This window comes from Chionomys nivalis, chromosome X (genome assembly GCF_950005125.1).
Source record: "Chionomys nivalis chromosome X, mChiNiv1.1, whole genome shotgun sequence".
In the NCBI taxonomy this organism is placed as follows: domain Eukaryota; kingdom Metazoa; phylum Chordata; class Mammalia; order Rodentia; family Cricetidae; genus Chionomys; species Chionomys nivalis.
In genome coordinates, this window is record NC_080112.1 from 98,743,541 (window position 1) to 98,766,239 (window position 22,699).

The following is a 22,699-nucleotide window of genomic DNA, read 5'->3' on the forward strand; positions in this document are numbered from 1 at the left end:
TCTCTTGGTCTACATAAATTATTGTGGGGGATAAAAAGCCATCATCAAAAGTAAACACAAGTGTTTATCAATAAGAGACATACTGCTAAAAAGACTAAAGAAAGTTTATGAAACAGGAGCAAATTTATAGAGAAAACATAACAATATTTGGAAGAAAAAACAATAAAATCAATGCAGAATATGATTTTAAAAAGCACAAATTTCCCTTTTCTCTTAATATCTCTCAGTTCTGTGTGATGTTTGAAGCAAGAAGTATAAGTGATGTGATGTGATGTGGTCCTCTATAGAGGTAGAGTCAATGTATTGTAGATTCTGTTCTTACAAGGGGTGATTGTGAAGAAACTGTATTTGCAATAACATCAAATACAGTTAGACTCGCAGGCACTCACGATATTTGAGTACCACTATCTAACACCTACCAGGGAGTTCTGGGATAGATGCTGTAACATACTTACTCCAAAGTGTCTTGATCCTTCCAACCAACTGAGATGACAAGGCATTTAGGCACACAGGATCACATTTAACCTCAAAGGATTGCTAATGAACAGAAGATGATGTATTGTTATCGTATTGAATGGTTAAGGATGGGGAGAGAGAACTAACTCACCCTTAATGTCCCAATGTTCTCTTCACCTTTTCTGTCTGGCAGACATCACAGCACACCGGGTTCTTCTCTACGAACTCCTGCTTCTGGGATGCAGAGATTAAACCCTTTGCCTTTACACTAGAAGGTAGCATAAGGGAAAAGAAAACTCATGAAACAGAGGAAACCAGGATGAGAAAGCACGTAAATCCCAGGGGATGGAATGACGGTGCCTTGTCTGTGCAGACGACATCAGTGGAAGGTACACAATGATGTTTTTCCTCCTCCCAGGTCATCACACCACCCTGAGCACACGCAGTGATACCTGTGCCTGCAGACACATACTGGGAATGTGAGCTTGTACGTTTACCATTCCCCTGGCAAGAACTCTCCCTCTCTGTGTGCACTCAGGTCCCTACTTTCATGCCAGAGCCCTCCAGGGGAGCTTGAAGGAGGCAAGGGAAATCGGCCAACCATATAAATACACAGTTTTGTTTTCTCTCCATTCAAGCACTCAAAATGATTCATTGAGCTGGGCATCATTACTTCCTTTCCATACAGGGGCTCAGAGCATGCAATGCTTAGACTAGGGAAATTCTCCTGAGGCACCAGATGAACATTGATGCCATCTTAAATGGATTTCTCTGGCCAATACTGGAACAAATGGAGCATGGAAATAGAGAACAGCAGTAGAGGAAAACAGTTTGGGAAAAGGGGTGTTGAGCCATACTGATATAAGTCAGCACATGAGTAAAGAACTATGGAGATAAGTAAGCAGTATACTAAACACCAGGTCACCATTGAAGAGGACCAGGAGAATTATAACACATAGCCTATCACAGCAGTAAGTGATTAACTAACCTTCACAATATATATCCAGGGACATATTTGCACATGCACGAGCATATACACAACACACACTAACAAATGTCAGTGTGAACACACAGCTCTCACTTCAAAGGAAGAAGAGAGTTAACTCTGAAGTCAAATATCTGTGAGTAAACATGAGTGAGACAGGTTTATGTTAGTACAAATTGCATGTTACAATGTGGAAACAGTTTCATGAAGTTTTTATAGTAACAATGAAGAAACTATAGACTCTCCTTAAGTACACTGGTGATGATATTACGTAGACTATTATGGTAAAGCAGAGAAACCTCAGCTACAGGCACTAGCTGCTATGTGATAACATGCAGTCCTTTGACTTGTAGAAACTTAGAGCTTTGTTAAGGAGACATATTCTGATATTTTAAATGTCAGGTCCAACGCCATCTGTTAGTGACAAGGTGTTAGGTAAGTCCAACACAGGGGGCCCAAGGACTGGGACTCATGGGCTCAAGAGAACACAAGGAAATTGTAATTAGGCCCTGGGAGTGCGACTTCCACCATCTCCATATCACTGCATGTCTAAGAGTCAACAATCAGTCTTTGCAGACCAGCCTCTGCCGAGGAATTTCTGTACACACACACACACACACACACACACACACACACACACGACAACTCTCACTCTCACTCTCCTAGCTCCCTAGTGTTTACTGAGACTTCAAGGGGTACAACCACGTTACAACAGATTCATCTCTAACCACACACGGGATGGTGAGACCTACTAAATTATGTGGTTTGAGTGAGATTCCTGTGACGATGGCCATGGACTTGTCTCTGGGACATTTCTCTCATTTGTTTCAGACTGTCAATAGTAACCAGTAAATGCTGATAAGGAAATCAGGGCAAACTGGATTACGTATCAAATAAAGTTCCCATCACAGGGTAATCCATGCTTTCAACAAAAAAGATTATATCAGACTTAAGAGTTCCATATGTCTTCCCAGGGGATATGCTCTTGAGGTTAGGTTATGCAGGGCCTCTCATTTAATAAATTATTTTCCCATGATTGTTGTTGCATTGAGAAAACTATTTTGCATTCAGCTGCAATTATTAATCGGTTTTTATACCTTCTTGTAGTTTTCCTTCAATCCATATTTTGCTGTGTGAATGAAATATAAGTATGAAAGATTAGTATTTTCCTAATGAATTTTAGATATAACATTATTGCATGTTTTAAAATAGTTTTATTCCATTTTAGTTTTAGTTCTTTCTTAAACGTTAAGATTATAATTCTAGATTTCTAATTATTCATTCCTGAATGGTATGTGTTTACTTCTTTTTAAGTGTTCAAGCTAACATTTTAATGCTTGTTTCAGATACATGTCTTGAAAAAAGCAATCATTTCAGATTCTATTTCAGTCAGCAATAAGACATCATTTTTTGGCTTTTTGTTTTGTTTTTGGTAAGTTATGTCCATTTACATTTTTTACATTTATTTATCTGCCTATTTTCTGTGTCTGGCAAGGCCATATATGATCTACAGTGTACTTGTAGAGGTCAAAGGACAACACGAAGGAGTCATTTTTCTGTTTCCACAATGTGGGTCCTGAGGATCCAACTGAAGTCATCAGAAGCAGTACTAGGGCTTCTATTACACTTTAATACGATCTACATATAAAGTGAGTCACACAGTATTCCATTTTGTCCATCATATTTACTTATAAACATTCATTGTAATGAGTCATTGAACTCATTCATGGATTCTATTTCTGGTACACTATCATCATGGGACCCTCAACAAAACTCTTTTAGGATATCCTGCAATCACCCCAAGTAACAGAGATCATGCAGGTATTGTTCCAAAAGACCAGTCAATTCCAGCATTCCAGTAGGCCTTAGATGGTGTAGATGTTAGGATGGGCCAAGCCAAGAACCAGAATACGGGCCTGGGTGGTAGCTGAGCTGATCAGGTCAGGCCACAGGGGCTGCCTGCCTTAGGATAGGGTCGCAGCCAGCTCACCTATGCCCATGCCACCAGGGCCAGTTTTCCCATGCCCGGGGTGAGGGGTGGGACCAGCTCTCCTGTGAAGGTCAGGGCCAGCTCTCTTGACACAATGCCCACCAAAGGGCAGAACCAGCTCAGCCTGGACCTTGGATATCATCATGCATGGTTTTTAAAACCCCGTGTAGCAACATGGGCCACAAACATAAACACAGACCCTAGCTCTGGTAGGACCATGGACCCAGACATGATCCTGGCAGCAACTCGTCCTTGATGTCAGCAATTCCCAGGTGACAGCACAGACCACACAGACCAGGATGGCCCCAGCTGCAGCAAAGCCCTTGGCCACCAACGTGACCTCAGGTGGTGACCCACACCTTGGGCATCCACATGGCCTTCAATGGTAACAGGAGGCATGGAAGACAAAGACCCTGGCTGCTGCTGGGTCACAGGTATGGCCCTTGTCAGCAGTTCGGGCATGGACAACACCATGGCCCCGGTGGCAGCTTGGGTCTGTCAGATCAGTGTCACTCCAGTGGCAACACAGCCCTCAGATGCCAACAAGGCCAGAGGATACAGCCCAGACTCCAGGCTCCTGTGTGCCCTTTGGTGGCAGCTTGGACCATGAATATTAACACAGACCCAAGCTGCAATAAGTCCAGAGACCCAGAAATGATCTTTGATAGCAACCTCGGCCCTGATGACGCCATGACCGTGAACGGCAAGAAGTCCACCCAGCTCAGCCTGCTCCTCACCACAGTCTATTCCGCCTCTTTTCACAGCACATGAACCATCCTGCTACTCTTTCTCCCCCGTTCCTCCACCACACATTTTGTTCATCGTAATGGAAGCCTTGTAGCTCTGGGCAGGCCTCTGGTTGTCTACCAGGTAGCCCAGGCTTTGAGGACTCAGGCTGGACTGTGAGTGGCTGGCACCTTCTGGAGCGGGATGCCATCACACAGGCTGCGGATGTCTTCCTGCCAGACAATGAGTACAGTTAAAAACATATATGCGTAGTGTATACATTTCAGCTCAAATGTAAAGAGATCCTGGCCGTCCAGAGGCAAGGAATACCACAAAGTGAGTATAAGTTTACCAGCTTACAGATCTGCTTCAGGGAAAGCTTTCCTCAAAGTCACAGCTCTGCTCCATCAGGAAAGTTGTTACACCTTTGGTCAGATGACAATTAACATACCAAGAAACTGGGAAATAATTTTCCAAGTCTCTGTCCTGTTTTCCATGGCCACTAGCAGTGGGCATGAGAGTTTCATCCTCCACAACCTTGCCAGGTCTTCGTATGACAAGTCTTTATTTCTGAGTAATTTATGGGCGTGTTGAGAGTCCCCTCAGAGTCACCTGTCTCTCTTGTCTAAGTGTTAAGCGTGTTGCTGCTGTATGTTTCCCTTAATGGAGCATCTACTCACCCTTGTGGCCACATTTTACTTCCTTAATTGTCTATTTTCTTAGTGGCTCTTTTTGAGGCTTTCTGTATTCTGGAAACAAGAAGACTGTCATCTGATACACAATTTCCAACATTCATTTTCCCAGGTAGGAAAAATATGTTTCTATCATATATTTGGAAGAGTGGACATTTTCTCACTTTATGGAATTCTTAACAATCCAGTTCTTCATTTAATGAAAAAGGGTTTGTTATATCTAAGAAGCTTGTCTGTAATTCATTCAATGTTTTCTGTTACACGATTCATGTTTAGGTTGTTCTTGATCAATTACTTTTTAGATTTCTTTTCACTACTTACTGAGTGTCTGCCTGTAAGTCTGTGTGTGCCGTGTGCACGTTTGAGTGCAGATGTCCACTGAGACCAGAAAAGACTGTTAGTTCCCCTGGATCTCGAGTTGTAGGCAACTGTGGGTCACCATATGGGTGCTGGAAACTAAAGTCAGGTCCTCTGCAATAGCCAAAGGCACGCTTAACCTCGGAGATGTCTCTCTAATCCTGTGTAGATCATTTGTTCATTCTGAATTGACTTTTGTATCCTGCGATATACAACTTGTCTATATTTATATCTGTCCATGAGGATGTCCACTTGTCCCATAATAAGACAGAAAGGGCATTGAAGGGGCTATGAGAGGGGGATACACAGCCCCTCACCCTGTAATCTAGTTTGTATTTTTGTAACTGACAGTCAAGAAACCTCAACCCAACTGATAGAGCTGAAATGATCTACAGATATAAGGCAGCTTTTCCTAAAACATCTCAAAAAAAATTTTAAAATAACAAAAAATAAACTAGGGCCTGAAGAGATGGCTCATGTTTTAAAATCACTGGATGTCTTCCAGAGGATCCAGGGTTGATACCCAGCACCTACCCGATGGTTCACAACTGTCTGTAACTCCAGTTCCGAAAGATCTCAAACTCTGGTGCCCTCTGTGGGCAGTAGGTACTCACTCATGTGGTGCACATACTTCCCTGTGGAAAAACATTAAACAAATAAAAATCAATAAATTAATTGTGCTTACTTAGAACAATAATACTTGTAGAATCACATATTCACCTTACAATTTAATTTACTAAAAGAAATTTTAAAAGGGATAAAATATTTCAAAAGATTATTTTTTTCATTTTTGACTTTTAATAACGTATTGTATATTTTTCGTAATGGGAAAACAGAACCCATTTAAAGACTCAAAGTATTCTTACATGTAATTTTAAAACAATGTAACTTTGAGAGCCATAAAAATCTTCACATTTCTCACTCTTGTGCCCTCCTCACACACCCTTTGCAGTGACACCTAATCTCAAGTCTCTCTCTAGTCCACACTCAGTACTTCATGCATGAGCTATCCCTATTCTATGTGAGCTACTGTCCAAAGGATTAATAAGCTCACAACCTTTGCTTCACCCTGGCTTTTCTGGAAATTCTTTTCTGCAGTCTAATCATAGATCCAGCTTCACCAGGGTCAAGGTCATCAATGGGACAGTGTCATCCTCAGGCTGCTGGTCACGGTGCTGGGCTGTACCTCCCTTCCACTACAGGGAGTCCCAGAAAAACTTGGTGAAGAGCATATGCCTGCTTCACTGAAGTGTCTTTGTGTCTTTGCTAAAGGTGTCCCCTCACACGTGTGTGACTCTTCTGTCCCCTTCATATTCTTTTCTGTCTTATTGTCATTACCAATCAGGCATGCTGTCTTCTTTTTTCTAGGTTTATTAGGAGTTCGGAAGTTAGATGTTCATCCTCCAAGTTTGTTCCTTTTCATGGTTGTTTTCAAGCTGGGGTTCATCATATTCACTGTGAGTCAGGATAAGCCCTTATTTTATGAAAAGTCTGTTGTGAGTTGTGTTGGTATTGCACTGGATCTATAGCTCTGTTTGAGGAGAACAGACACCTGTATCTTCCATTGCATGAAGGTGATTGCAGAATAAATTCAAACTGGTCTTAATAATAAAATCTGGAGTCAGATATTAAGTGGTTGGAGCTATAAGATCAGAACATCAGAGCAGCCAGCCACCAGTTCTTTCCTCTATGATATTCTCAGACCAAATGAAGTATCCTGTCTCTACAAGACCTCAGACTGAATGCCTGGATCTCCTATCTACTCCCACCTTATATTCCTCTCTTGGACCAGCCATATCCCTTTCGGTCTCCACCTTCCTAGTGCTGGGATTAAAGGTGTGTGACACCAAAGCACTTTGATGAAAGATGTGAGCCACCACTGCCTGACTCTGTTTCTCTTTTAGACTGGATCAATCTAATATAGCCCAGGATGGCCTTGAACTCACAGAGTTCTGATTCTTGAGTGTTGGGAAAGGTGAGTGCCAACACTCACTGTCCTCTATGGCTAACTAGTGGCTCTCTGAACACACTGATCCTTATGCAAGTTTTATTATCATGGAACAAACAAAATATCACCACAGTCGATGAATCTATACATCTTTACTCTCCCTCAGCAATGATTTGTCCCATTCAGTGTCTAGGCACTACAGAGAAGTGGGCAGAGTTTTCCTAATTATTTCATATTTCCTGATGCTATCTCCAGTGACAGGGATTTTAAATTACAGCTTCCACACAATTCACGGTGGTCAGCTGTCTGTGTTAAATTTAGACAGAGTTATTGATGAATCTTTTAGGTTAAAATGTTAAGTTACTTTCTCTATGATGTCCTTGATGCTAAAATATATTTGCTGTTTTTCAATTTCAGTATTTTGAAGTTGCAAGTGAATTATGAGAAAAGAAACAAATGTCCAACACCCAGTTTGGGGAAATTTTCTAAGGCAGCCACAGGTCAAATGTTTGCCCAAATGGAATCTGCAAAATCATATAGATAGTCCTTTATCTCTCAGCCAGCTCCATCAAGGAGGTGTTGAGATCACGGGTGGAGAAAGAAGGTGGAATGTGAATATATATGTATGTATCTGTAATTCCAGGAAGGTTTGTATTATGAAGAATCCTTAATGATTTTCATAAGATCTAATATAATTTTCCCAACACAAAAAGGATAGGGTTAGTACTCGTTTGTATCCTCTCTTGTTTTCCCATCAGTCACATAGATTTTAACAGTGTCTGATGTGGACTGTGTACAGAGGGGGTGTTTTATGGATGGTTCTTGCCATGTTGATTATTACCATGACAGCTGCTAAGTGTTGTTCTGATACCTACTTCCCTGTGCAGCTACTAGTCTACAAGCATTGCTTGTCTTTGAGTAAAGTTTCAGTTTTTTCTACTTTTTTTATTAATGTATTTACTCATGCATTTGTGTCTGCTCAGAAACACCCATTTTAAAGGAGTACTCCTTTGTCATTATTATATATTGTGATGCTTAAATTATCCCATAACGTGCCCGTGCGACGACACACATTCAAGTGGACCTGCTCTTCATGTGTTATCTGCCTAGAAATCTGGATTATCTGACCACCCCTGGAAGAAAGTCACCACCAAATGCTACTTGTCAGTGACACTCTGACTCCTCTGTCTGTCAATGTCAGGTCTTTCTATGAGAAGAACAGGAGGACTGCAGAGAGAACACGCAGAAGGTTGACAAGAAGCTGACATGAGCCCTTGTTTCCAGTATGTGAGAGTCATTAGTGCCACCAGTGTGTGTGTGTGTGTGTGTGTGTGTGTGAAGGGTCTGTGAGATGAACAAAGAAGAGAAAAATGTCACTGCACATCTTTGACTTGACTGGATGCAGACAGACTACTCCATCCCTGTATTCAGTACAGTAGAGTGCAGGAGCGTTCTCATCTGCCTTCCTCCCTTCCCCATGAGCTTTCTCTCCCCTTTCTCTGCCTTCTAGTAGAATAGGGAGAAAACTGCAAACTCTCCATGCAGAACCAGCTCCTGGAGAAGAACCAACTGTGGTGTGGTTTTGTCAGCCTGTTCCTGAGCAAGAGTGATAAGATCATGTGGGACTCACCAGGTGAGTCATTTCCTTTTCTCTTCCCATCCATGTGACCAGCAGCGGATCTGTGATGCCTTGTAGGAACACATCCTGTTGAACAGGTAGCAGCAATAGCAGCATACTGTGGAACAATGGCATTCATAGACTCCCCAGATGACTGAACCCTGTAGGGGTCCCTTTAAATGAGCAGGACTGAAATGGAAGCCATGCCCATCAGACCATTTCTCCGAATGGGTCATGCATTACTGTATCACATTAGCAGAGAGTGCTTATTAAAATGGTAGATATCTAGTTCAGAACAGACACTGAATCAAACCCTGGGAAGTGGGGTGTGGCATAGCCACTTCTTTCTGATGGCTCTCCATGTTAAAACGTATTGCCAATGGGTTTGATATTCTGTCTTCCAGGAAATGGAGTCACAGACTGCTTAATTCCATACCATGTTCTCTTGTTACTCCCGTAAATATCAGTGTCTTATATGGCATATCAAATAGGCAAATCAATTCCTTCAGATATGTAATGATTATCCAGGTATTTACATAGTGGCCTCTTTTGTGGGCACCATGTTTCTCCACTGTGAAGATAACCAGGGGTCCTGGAGTATCCTGTTAGATGGGTAAACCTTCAGTTAGCAGAAGAAATCAGTCGTAGTAACACCTGAGATTGTGTAGTCACTCCCTCTTTCCCACAGACAATTTTCATAGTTCTGCTCTTGGTGTTCTACATTGTTGTTCTGAGAGAGTCTTTGTGTCCCCTTCCGTGTTCTTTGGGATGGATCCTTAGGAGAAAGATCCCTGGTCCCCAGAATGCACGCTTGTGGTTTTAACTAGCATCAGATCCCTCCATAGACTTGGAGAACAGTTGCATTCTCTCTAGCAATGGAGAAGAGTGTCTCTTTGCTCACAGACTACCCGCGGGGAGAGCTGAGAGGAGGTGACTCCTATGTGAGAAACCTGCGGTGAGCGTTTCCTGAAATCAGGAGAGGTACCTGCTCAGACTGGACCCTCTGCCTGTCTTTGTCTTTGAAGACGTGGTTCTTCTTCCACTCTGAGTCCTGTGGCTCTGGCTCTAGTCCCACAGTGTGCGAAAGGGAAGTCACGTGCTTGGTGTCACCTCAATGTCCTCAATGTCCCCATTGCTTTCTTATAGATGACCCATACTTAGTTAATTATGGAAGCATGTTAACTGCACTGTCAGATGGAAAGCAGAATCAGAAACAAAACCTACGCAGCACCCAGGATAACTTCCAGGACAGACACCACACAAGGTTTATCCTCCCTCCCCTCTGTAAGGGAGATATAGCCAGGAGCAGGGTGGGGCCTGACAGCTAGCACTATGGGAAGGATGGGCCAAATTTTCCTTGGTTTCCAAGGCAGCAGTTGTTTTTCTTTGTGGACCAGACACTTTAAGGCAGTCTCTTTGAATCGTTTCCATGGTAATCCACTTGAGCAGATCAAAAGAGGGAAAACGGAATTGTGTGAGACATGTAGATATAGGGTTAGAATGATGATGCCTGGCACACAATAAACTACTAATTCACACACATAAATTGATGACATGGCTGAAGGAAGTGTGTGTGTGTGTGTGTGTGTGTGTGTGTTTGAGTGCGTATGTACCTTCACTCAATCTTGTATAATTCACAATACACAAAGAAAATCATGGTGTTTTGGTACTTTCTATTTTGTTACCTATTTTGAGGAGTATTTTTTTTCTGTTCCTTAAAAAAATTTCCTTTTTCAGTGAAAAACTAGCCTTTAGAAAATAGAGCCAAGGAGGTTGAGCATGACCTTAAGTATCTTTTGGCCATTTGAACTTCTTCTGTTGAGAATTCTCTGTTCAGTTCAGTGCCCCATTTTTTAATTGGGTTAATTATCATTTTATAGTCTAGTTTTTGAGTTCTTTATATATTTTGGAGATCAGACCTTTGTCTGTTGCGGGGTTGGTGAAGATCTTCTCCCAGTCAGTAGGCTGCCTTTTTGTCTTAATGACAGTGTCCTTTGCTTTACAGAAGCTTCTCAGTTTCAGGAAGTCCCATTTATTCAGTGTTGCCCTTAGTGTCTATGCTGCTATCCTATAACCATACTGATGAATATCTTGCATATCACCATAGAACCTTCATCTGGCGATGGATGGAGATAGAGACAGAGACCCACACTGGAGCACCGGACTGAGCTCCCAAGGTTCTAATGAGGAGCAGAAGGAGGGAGAACATGAACAAGGAAGTCAGGACCATGAGGGGTGCACCCACCCACTGAGACAGTGGGGCCGATCTATTGGGAGCTCACCAAGGCCAGCTGGACTGCGACTGAAAAAGCATGGGATAAAACCGGACTCTCTGAACATGGCGGACAATGAGAGCTGACGAGAGGCCAAGGACAATGGCACGGGGTGTTGATCCTACTTCATGTTCTGGCTTTGTGGGAGCCTAGACAGTTTGGATGGTCACCTTTCTAGACCTGGATGGAGGGGTGTGGACCTTGGACTTTCCACAGGGCAGGGAACCGTGACTGCTCTTGGGACTGGAGAGGGAGGAGAAGAGGAGTGGGGGGAGGGGGAGAGGGGCAGGAGGAGGGGGAGGGAATGGGAGGCGAGGAGGAAGTGGGAAAATTTTTTTTTTCAATAAAAAAAATAAATAAATAAAAGAAAAAGAAAATAGAGCCAAGTGCCATCTGGTGATCAAAATGTGAGTTGCAGGACTTCAAGGCAACTATGGAGTTTCCCTATAGGCAAGGTTGGGGCATCAGAGGGCAGTGCGGGGGTCCACTCACTCAGAACACTCAGGGAGATCAGTGCCCTTAGGATCCCGACATCTGGGGATGGTCATAGAATTATGCAATACACCTGAGTGTTAGCGTGTACGTAGCTGCCAAAGAACCCATAGATTAATATACAGAATGCAGCTTTCCATTCCAGAAAGGATTTCTGAGGTTTCTGGGGTCAGGTCATCTGGGACGACTTGGACATGTGTGGCTATGCTGTGTGACCGTTCTTGTGCATGTTTTCTCGTGTGTACATCATACCTGCGACTCTCTCCTTAGTGCCTGAGACTGCGGTAGCTGTGGAAGCCTCACATCTGACTTTTGGTCAACGTTGCCTAGTTTTTCTTCATAGGGAGGACATGGAATTTCTCCTCCAGCAATATATGGGGTTTTCCTCTGTCACATTTTCCATTTAAATGGGTGTAGCATAAAGACAACTCAGTCATTAAGCTTTCCCTTCTAGAGTGTGAAGTCCAGAATTACTGCAAGACATATGTTGAGACATCAATGTAAACTATGGAATACATATGGAAATTAGAGAAAATAAAAAGCAATTCTACTTTCTAACACTAGAAGAACATAGACAACATCTACTAAGATTTCTTGACTTGCATATTTTGGCCAATTGGAAACATTCATGCATTCTTTTATGGCAGGGTTGGGACATGCACACAGAAGTACCAAGACTGTGGAATTCTTGGCCCATCTGATGGCTCACCAGGTGAAGGTGCTTACAATGCAGCCCAATGAGTTCAAGTCCTGGAACCTGCTTGGTGGAAGAAAAGAACCAACTCCTGTAAATTGTCACCTGAGCTTCACACTCATTCCCTGAAATGAACACACTACATACCAGCACAATAAATATATACAATAAATTCTTGTTAAAACTATGAATTTTCCTACTGCTTAAGGAAGCAGTCCCTCTTCTCCTGCTGTCCACACTTTCAGGGCAGAGGTGACCATGTCCCCAGTTTCCTAGAGCCCATCCTTCGGGAACTCTGACCCTGAGGCAGTGTTTCACAATGCACTTTCCATCCCAGCTCTTGCAGGGTGAGGGAAGTGGCCAGGTGGCCGCTGCTATGGGAAGAGTCTGGTCCTCCCAGTGGCTGAGATGAGCAGCCTCTCTTGCCTCACAACCTCCACAAGAAGAAGGATCAATGAGATTAAGAAAAAGCAGGGGGAAAACGTGGCAGGAGCCTTCAGTATTCCTTCCACACCAGGTGACAGGCGGGCTTCGAGTCCAGCCCTCTAAAGAATGTCAGAAAGCTCTGGAATTCCCTGAGCTACGTGGTAGCAGGCCTCACTATGTTTACAGTGGAAAATGCCTGTGGCACTGTGAGAGCGTAATAGAGACACTGAGTTTGTATGTGCAGGGGCTCTGGATTGGGGTCTGTGATAGGAAACAGTCCCGCTGTTCCCACATGAATCATGAGATGTGACCTGACTCCATTTTTAACAGATTATTTTCTCGCCATGAACCATCTATCTCTCCAGCTCTCCAAGGGTGGCGTACATAGTTAACTTACTTCATTCACTGCGCTAGGAATTTATTACGGTAGTCCCCTGTCTGCATGCTCCACCATCTCATTCTATAGCTGCTTCTTACAAAAGGAAATTCCCCTGTGGATATTTGTGCCCACTCACAAGGAATGACCCAAGGACACTTTATTTCACCAGTGGGTGTGTTTCTTCGAGCATCGTGACAATTCAAATCTCTGAGTTTCCCGTTTTAGTAAGTTGCACGATGTTTTCCTTTGCACAAAGTCAGCTAAGCACCAGAAGAGAACACCTGTCTGTGCATGTCTGAGAAATTGATGAGTTCCACAAACTCTGGCTATCTGCACATCTGATATCCTGCTATAATGTCTCAGACTGTATCTTAGAAGCAACTGCAGAATTGGAAGGGAAACCTTACTGGCCAAGTTGTGTTTATGCTACCCCTATAAGAGCACAAAGTGGGGAGAAGGTCACGTTATGCTAAAAAAAAAAAAAAAAGAGAAATTTCACACATCCTCTTTGTAGAAAAGTGGGGGAGCATCAATGTGGGATAAAAGGGAAGCTTTCGTCTGCTAATGTTCTCTTAGCTACAGCATAGACCACCCCAGGGATATGTGCCTGGCAAACACAGACTCAAATCTCTTGGAGTCTGGAGGTGGTGTGGAGGTTTGAATAAGAATGGCCCCCATAGGCTCATGTATTTGAATGCTTAGTCTCCAGGGAGGGGCACTCTTTGAGAAGGCTTAGGTGGTGTGGTGTCCTTGTTGGAGTAGAGATGGCATCATTGGAGGAAGTGTGCCGTTGGGGGTGGGCTTTGAATTTCAAAATCCCATGCCAGACCCAGTGTCAACCTCTCTCTCCCTGTGGATCAGGTAATAGAACTCTCAGCTACTTCTCCAACACCATGTTTGCCTGTGTGCTGTTGCGGGAGGTCCTTCCACTCCTCCAGCCAATAGCCGCTGAGATACCAGCCCATTGGGGCGTGGTCTCTTTCCCTTTAAAAAAGCAGCTACTTCCTCCTTGCTCTCGTTACTTCCTGCTCCGGTTCTGGCGACTAGACTTCTTCCTAATCGCGCAGAGGGCTGTTGTCTGGGACGGTGATCTGTAAGTTTATTCCCCTTTAAATAAATACCACCCTATTAATCACAATTCCAAACTGGTGTGGGATTGTTTATGACTTGTGCCTTCAGTGTGCCACCATGCTCCCTGCTGTGTTGGTAACAGGCCAACCTCAGAAACTATAAAAGAGCCACGTGAATGCTTTCTTTGATAAGAGTGGCCTTGCTCATGGTGTCTCTTCACAGCGATAGAACAGTGACCACGACCGATGGTGTTTAGTAAATTCCTGTGTGCTCAAGGTCTTTACAGTTTCTGTATACGCGGGTTTATCCATGAGGAGGCCAAACGGGGACCACTGTCTTATGAAGAGCACATTTCTTTAGACAAGTAACTTGAATGGCCTCCTGCTCTCCCCAAATGTCACACAGTAGTCTCTTGTATTAATGACTGACATCTCAGAACAGATTCTAGTCTATGCACTGTTGAGTATTCACCAGCCACAATTCTCCCTCTGCAGCTGCTGATGGGGAGAGGAAATCCCTTACAGGACGGTGGTAGTTTGAATGAGGATGGTCCCCATAAGCTCCTATGGTTACTGTTTCGATCCTAGCTGGTGGATGGTTTAAGAAAGATTAGGATGTGTGGCCCTATTGTACAAGGTGAGTCACTGGGGTGAGTTCTGATGTCTCAAAAGCCCTCTGGCTCCTGCCTGTGATCAGGATGTAAACTCTCAGTCTCTGCTACAGTGCCCTGCCAGGCTGCCTGTTTCCATACTGTCCACAGTGATGGTACTGGACTAACCCTCTGACACTGTAAGCAAGCTCTCAATTTAATGCTTTGTTCTGTAAATTCCCTTCAGCACAGTGCCTCTTCACAGCAATAGAGCAGTAGCTAAGACAATGTCCTGTGGCTCGAAAGGGACTTGTGGTTCCTGCCTCTTTTCTTCTGCATTATCTCTTCTTGTAGGGCTCAGGGGATAATTTCTCTTTCAATATCAAGTTAGTGGCTCTAAAATGATGGGGAGGTAAAGGAAATACTTTGGAGATCTTCCTGCAACAGAGAAGGGACCCCAAGCTTGGTCCACATCGTAAGGGTGAATACATATTACATCTGAGCCATATGCAGACCATATGCATGGAAGTGTACATGGCAAACGCACCACAAACACCATGGGAGAGTACTTTGCAACCATACCACAAACAGCAGGGTGCTCTTGGAAGTCCCCAGCAGGCATGGTGCAACACAGTGCCAGTGTCTGACCAGGATACAACTTGCCTGGCAGGGAGCGATCTGGAGGCTGTACCACAGCCTCCTGGAGATGGGATGGAAAGTCTAGGAAATCCATCCATCCCATTGTCAGGGGATTCAATGTGACCACCACATTCATGTTCTCTACAGAGCACCAACCACTCTGTATCCCGTGTGCACTGCCCACCTTACACTCAGGGAGGATGAAGTGAGTTGTGGATCACTACAGTTGCTGCAGTCCATAAATGGAACGGCTCTGTATGTGTGCCAGCTTTCCAAACACACTAAAAACGCATTGCTGTTCCATAAAACATCAGCCCTTTTTAAGAAAATATGTGAAGGCATGTAGTTTGAGTGCCACCTTCTGGCCATAGTGAGAACTACATCAGTGGACCAGTGGAGTCTATGGTCGGGTGGGAAGGAACATTGGCTGTGACCTGGACTTGAAGGGACCTTACCTCTGGAGATAAGACAGTGTTTTTTCACTTCAGTATAATTTCCTGGCACATAAAACTTGACATCTTAGGTATATCAAATGTAAACCTGAGATTGGAGACCAATCCCAGTCTAAGGCTAACACAAAGCAGCCTCATTAGGTAGAGATGGTGGAGCTGTGTGTGCAAACACACACATACACACACATACACACACACACACACACCACAGAGGCATGCACAGAGCATTAGAGTCGATTCCATTTGTCCTTCTACTTCATTGCCCAGAAACGGAACACAATGACTACTTCTAAACTACAGAAGCTATACACATCTTTATCCAATGTGTAAGTGTGTGCCTGTGTGTGGATATGTGTGTGTGTGCATACATGCATGTGGTCAGGGGACAGAAGACAGCCTCCGGTGATGTACCTCAGGCCCCACCCCCCTGAAGTTTTTCTTAGACAAGGTTTCTCACTGGCCTGGAACACGCAAGGCAGGCTGGGTTGGCTGGTCAGCACACTCCAGGAGTGGGCTCACCTCCACCTTCACACACAAGCATCTCCCGCCACACCTGCTACTTTTCCTGCTGTAGTTTAGCTTCATTTTCTTGATGATGCTCTCTGGGGATGGAACTCAGGGCCTCATGCCCACAAGGCCAGCACTTTACTGATTTAGCTGTCTCCCCAGCCCTGCTTTTACCAGCTGGAGGACAAGTATTTTCTCTGTTTACACTTTAAAGTGCTTTCCTTCCTGGATACAAAATTTCAAACACCACAGGAAAGCACATGTAGTACCATAAGGAAATCTGTGTCTGTCACTGGGCTGATTCCTACCCCTAAGGCACAGGGCTGTCTTCAGGGAACTCTCTTGAGAATGATCTATGTGAGTACAGTCCCAGCCGCCATTTTCTGTGCACCTTGCTGTATGTGGTGGTGAGGAAGTCACTTCCTCATTTAGGGGATGCTAATCTTTAATGTGTCTGCCAGGGATGCACAGGGCTGTGCCTCGCATCCAATGGAAAGAGGATGGCTTCCCATGACAGAACTAAGATGAAACTTTCCCACAGTGAGTGGAACGATAATAGACCTGCTATCTACTTTGTGTGTATAGGGCAGAGTCTCACGGAGCAGCCCAGCCCACTTTGGGACTCTTCACCTTCCTCCCTCAGCCTTCAGAGTGTTGCTGGGCTTCCAAGCTTACCACACTGCCCCCACTCAAGTATTCATTTAAATGTAAACACATTCTTAATGTTACTGTTTTCTTCTCAGCCCAGTAACATTTTCATTTCATTTTTTTACATGTATATTGTTGAGTTCCCAAGAAATAAGTAATTTTATCATTGATTTCCCTGCAAAAATTTAATTTATAATGATCCACATCTCTTGAAAAACCATGTACTCTTTGATTACTAATTTAAGAAATTCAGCATTTTCTGAGATATTTCTGGTTTTTGTTTGGTTTTCATTTTGAGGCAGGGCCTCTCTATGCTATTCAGGCTGTTCTGAAACTTCTTAGCACTAATGATCCTGTAACCCCAGCGTTCAAATAGCTGGAAGTGCACGCATTTGCCACATAACGCTGATGAAAACTGTTCTCATTACTGCCTGGCATTTGAGCATTTTTCTTTAATGTTTCACAACAACTATTTTAATTTGTAAATGATTTTAAGTCAAAGAATGTGCATAACTTAATAATAATTAGGTTGTGTATACTCTTATGTGTATGTACACATCAATTCCGGTGCCTACAGAGGTCAGGAGAGGTCATACCTTCCTGAAGGTGAGGTATGGTCCATCACGGATGTTGGAAATGGATGCTGGAAACAGACCTTGTGTCCTCAGCAAGAACAGAATGCACTCTGAACCACTGAACCATCTCTCCAGGAAGACTGTAGACTGTTAAAGTCCATTAGCCATTATAATGTTCATATATTTTAAATTCCACTGTGTTTTCCCCTTGTTTCAATAACCTAGAGCTGATGCTTTTTTTTTCTTGTTTGGATTTTAGTTTTACTTTTAATTATGCATGTCTGTCTGTCTGTCTGTCTGTGGTACGCACATGATTGGCAGAGGCATTGACTCCTGATGGAGCTGGAGTTAAAGGCAGTTGTGAGCTATCTGCCATGGGAGCTGGGAGCCATACTCTCATAAACAGTAATGACTCTCACGCCTCTTTCCTCCTCCCTCTACGCCTTGAGTGCTGGTATTACAGGTGAGGGTGAACATGCCCAGAGTGTCAAAGAACCCAGAGCAATTTACATTCTAGGCAATCAATCATTCTACCACGTGATCTATGTCTCCAGTCCCTGTACTGTGGCTTTTTAAATTCACCAATGGCATTCTCATTGAAATCAGAGAAATCAAGAATTTATCTGGGAATGTCCAGCAAAGGCAGTGTCTAGGGACCACTTTTAAAAATCCCCAAATCCCGCAAGGGGGCACCCACCCACAGAGACGGAGGGGCTGATCTATTAGGAGATCACCAAGGCCAGCTGGACTGGGACTGAAAATGCATGGGATAAAACAGGATTCACTGAATATGGTGGACAATGAGGACTGCTGAGAAGCCAAGGTCAATGGCACTGAGTTTTGACCCTACTGTATGTACTGGCTTTGTGGGAGCCTAGCCGGTTTGGATGCTCACCTTCCTAGACCTGGATGGAGGGGGGAGGACCTTGGACTGCCCACAGGGCAGGGAACCCTGACTGCTCTTTGGACTGGAGAGGGAGGGGGGAGAGGAGTGGGGCTTGGGGAGTGGGGGGAGGGGGAGGGAAAGGGGAGCAGAAAGGAGGCGGAAATTTGTAATTAAAAAAAATTTAATAATTAAAAAAAAATTTTTAAAAATCCCCAAATGTGCTCCCACCACATTTGTGAAGAGCTTGGGACAGGGTCATCAGATGCTGAGCAGATCTAAGTGCTGCAGCATCCTCGAGTCCAGCCTCTGGCAAGGACATCATGTTCCCGCGAGCAAGTCTCCTGCCAGCAAACCTACCTTAGATGCCCAGCGTCCTCAAAGGTCAGCAACAAGGGACTGGAGGCTGCTGTTGTACTGTCTGTGGTTGTGTGTGCACAGCCAATGACCCAGACCCTGCAGAAGAATCACAAAACAGGAAAAAGGTTGGTCAAAGGATCAGACACATCCTTAAGACGAGCATGAAGATATAAAAAAAAGCAAATTTGGAAATATAGCATAGTGTGTGGAGATAGAAATGACAGGGAAAGAAGAACAGGGTTCCCCTCGCATAGAGATGTGAGTGTGAGTGTCCTGATGTGGGGCTGTGCCTCCCTAGGAGTATGGGGACAATGATGAAGGGATCCCAGACATATCTGAGCACCCGGATTCTGTGTTTGAATGTCTGTACAGCAGTGGTTCTCAGCCTTCCTAATGCTGTGAAGCCAAGGACAATGGCACTGAGTTTTGACCCTACTGTATGTACTGGCTTTGTGGGAGCCGAGCCAGTTTGGATGCTCACCTTCCTAGACCTGGAAGGAGGGGGGAGGACCTTGGACTGCCCACAGGGCAGGGAACCCTGACTGCTCTTGGGACTGGAGAGGGAGGGAGAGGGGAGTGGGAGGTGGGGAGTGGGGGAGGGGAAAGGGAGGCGGAAACGAGGCAGAAATTTTAATTAAAAAAAATTTAATAAAAAAATAATAAATACAAACAAAAAATAATAGCAGTTATAGATGAATCAAAAAGTGAAAATATTTGTGAATAATCCCGACAAATAGATCCATACTGCTGATAGGCTGAAAGATTTCCAAACATTGCTGAATTGGAGACAACCTGTCTTAATGAAGGACAACTATGTTCATGGCTCAAACAATTCATTATTAGTAAGATGTCTGGTGATTCAAAACTGAGCTACAGATTCAATGCAGTAACAATAAAATTGCACTTATTCTTTTTAAAAATTGAGGGGATAACTCTAAACATTGTAGATTAAATACATAGCTTGTGGAAAAACCTTAGAAACAGACAAATGTTAGAGAACAGCACTGCCTGATAGGAGACCTCTGTTTGAACGTACAGAAATTGGACCAGCATGCTATTGAATCAAAGTTGGCAAGAAAATTCCAAGACCAACAGTCCACGCTCACATCCACACATTTACAAACCACTGCCTATATCGAGTCAACATTTTTCCTGTACCCGATGCTGGCATCACGCTTGGGTGTAGTGCATGTCGTGTGTGCTGAGAACTGACCACACTCCTGCCGCAGCCTCCCAGGCACTGGGGTTACTGGCATATATATCATGATTGGATTACTGGAGAACTGATGTTTCACAAATAAACAAGGAAATTTGATGCAGAAAGATGGCCTTTCAGGAAGCAATGCTGAGGCAAGTGTATATCCAAACCCACAAATAGAAACTAGGACTTACATCGTATCATATGTGAAAACCATTCAAATAGATTCCAGATGTAAAAATATAAAAATCAGCCTATAAATGTCAAACAGAACACAAGAAGAAAATCCCTGTCACTGGGTGCCAGGCAAAGATTTCGCAGACAAGACACCGAATAAAAAACGTAATTGAAGAACTAGAGAAGGTGGGATCTTACAATTTAAAATCTCCTGCTCTTCCAAAGACATGGATGAGAACTGAGGTGATAAGTCTGAGGCTAGGAGAAAAGTTAGAGACACATACATCTGATAAAACATTTCTATGAAACATGCACAAAACCTCAAATGTCAGTCAGAAAGTAGTAATTGAGACCCGTGAAAGATTTCGGGTGTGCTTTTCAAGGGGGCATTGATAGGGTCACCCCTTTATAGAGATTGATTAGAGATATTAAGGCCATAGGCAGCGTCGCAGGGATTCTGAGGAGAGATCAGGGCCACCTGGCAGGGTGGGCCCCACGGAAATGGAAATTAAAATGCCAGACTGGTGCCAAGCACAAAGTGTCCCACACCTGCAACCCCTTCACGAGGCAGCCAAGGCAGGAGAATCACTGAGAGTTCTGAGCCAGGGTAGGACACAGTGAAAGGCTGTCTCAAATCCAGACAAAACCGCAGATTACTAAAAAGAAAATCCTCTAACCAAGTGCGTATTTTAGTCCTCATCTGAGACATGTAGGGAATTATTGACTAGCATTTAGGCTTTCCCTCTTAAATCTCACCGATTCATCGGGTGAGCAATCTCATGGCCTTTTCACAGAGAGGGGCATGTACAGATGGGCCCGGGAGAAGGGGGCTAGAGGACAGGAAGGTGCTCACTGGTCATCCAGTGGTAAATAAGGCTGGGAATAAATAGTTGAATATTAACTCATTCGAATAATATTAAAACTGTTCAAATAGAAAACAATTGCTTTCTTTTCTGTTTGCCCAGAGATCTGACTGACTGCAACTTGGAAAGAAGACGGCCCTGCTATCTCCCTTCCCTCTTAAATCTCACCGATCCTATGGGCGAGCAATCTCATGCACAGAGTGGGAAGTCGGGATCACAGAGTGCTCATTCGGCCTCATCTCCCTCCCGCTCGCTCTCCCACAACTCCCCTCCTGGACAATGGCTCCAGCACAGCCCGGTACAGAACAGCTCAGGAGGAGGCAGAATGCTCCCAAGTCCGTCTCCTTCCGGAGATACACAGGCTGCAAACCCCGAGGTAGGAGTGGTCCTACTTGGGTCTGGAATCCCCGCATCTGCCTCCCAACTTTCAGGAAGAATCTGGTGCTCACCTCCGGGAATCCATAAGCTCAACTCAGTCCAAACACCAGGAACTGAATGCTCCTTTCCACGACAGGGCCCGGTCGCCATTTGAAAATGGTCGCCATAATGACCCCGGTTTCTATGACAACCGCAATGCTGCCTCCCCTGTAGTAACCAGGAATGGCTCCGCCCAGCCCTCCCTTTCTTTCTCTCATTGCAAGAACTCTTCACCCTCGTTTTCACCCAAGAAAGCATTATCTGAGAAACTGTCCCCACTACGAAAGCAGAGCTTTCCTTTTTTGTTCGATCTGTGAACAAAAGCGTGCCCACGTTCTACTCACCAGACCATGGCGGTGTCTATGGAAAAGTCGTCACAAAGATAAACATTGCTGTCACGGTGACAAATGAACAATTTCATCCAATAATTAGATATGCATATATGACCTCATCACGGGAATTTGAAGGCTGGGACACCTTGCACAGAAACATCCTGAAAAAGAAAAATCAAAGGTTAAAAGTATTGTGTTGGAGATGCCGGGGATCGAACCCGGGGCCTCATATATGCGAAACATGTGCTCTACCTCTGAGCTACATCCCCACACCTGTTAAGAGCTTCATCACAGCCTATGTGAATTCAGACAGACTGAGCCAACATTCAGAGTCTCTGCAAGGGTCTGTATCAGGTCCTTTGAGCACACTGGATTCCAGGTTAAGTTTAGTGTTTTGATAGGATTCTTGGGACATTTGTTGCATGAGAAAATAATCTGTTTTCAGTCAAGGGAAAAATAAGAACAATAAAAATAATAACAACAAATCTTTGAAGCAAGGTAAGCTAACAATGAATGATACTTTGAATTACTCAGTCCCATCAATTTTACTTCAACTTTACCGTGCAGGTGGTCCCACATGCCAGTATCATGCGGAATTAATAATTATATGTTCTGATTACTGATATGCGGTCATATCTGAGAGTGTGAGTAGCCTCCTGAAACCCTCTCCATCACACCTCCTTTCTCCTTTAAAACACGCTCAGTTTCAGGGCTTGGAAGGCAGTGTTTATGTTCTTGGTCAGGCTGGTCATTTTGTTTCTTAACCTTGCCAGTACTGTCCATCACTCCATTTATGGCAATAACTAAATGTGTGGTAGCTATTGGGTCATAAAACCCTAAGGTGCTGTCACTTTCTGCATGTTTATGTATCTCATCGGATGCTTTGTAAGTTTCAAAAATGAGAGGTTTACTGAAATATGTCCCCCTTTTCACGTATCATCTAGTATATGTC

At 44.0% G+C, this 22,699-nt stretch overlaps 1 protein-coding gene and 1 non-coding gene across 21 annotated transcripts in view; both read right to left on the bottom strand.

Moving 5' to 3' along the window:
• The window catches only part of LOC130867412 (protein LSM14 homolog A-like), a 59,355-nt gene extending 37,779 nt beyond the window's left edge, over nucleotides 1-21,576 (bottom strand). For 12 of the 20 annotated variants that reach the window (XM_057759394.1, XM_057759393.1, XM_057759391.1 and 9 more), the window contains exons 1-4: nucleotides 21,448-21,576; nucleotides 18,761-18,856; nucleotides 5,741-5,841; nucleotides 608-4,390 (exon numbers count right to left, since the gene is read on the bottom strand). The gene's annotated coding sequence lies outside the window, so the exon portion shown is untranslated. Of the gene's footprint in view, nucleotides 1-455; nucleotides 538-607; nucleotides 4,391-5,740; nucleotides 5,842-8,784; nucleotides 8,860-18,760; nucleotides 18,857-21,447 lie in introns of all 20 variants that reach the window. The other 8 variants (XM_057759398.1, XM_057759392.1, XM_057759403.1 and 5 more) reach the window with 8 other exon arrangements.
• Nucleotides 21,577-21,944: 368 nt separating this feature from the next.
• On the bottom strand, nucleotides 21,945-22,016 carry Trnaa-cgc (transfer RNA alanine (anticodon CGC)). The gene has a single exon. It is a non-coding gene; the product is annotated as a tRNA-Ala (tRNA).
• Nucleotides 22,017-22,699: the final 683 nt, after the last annotated feature.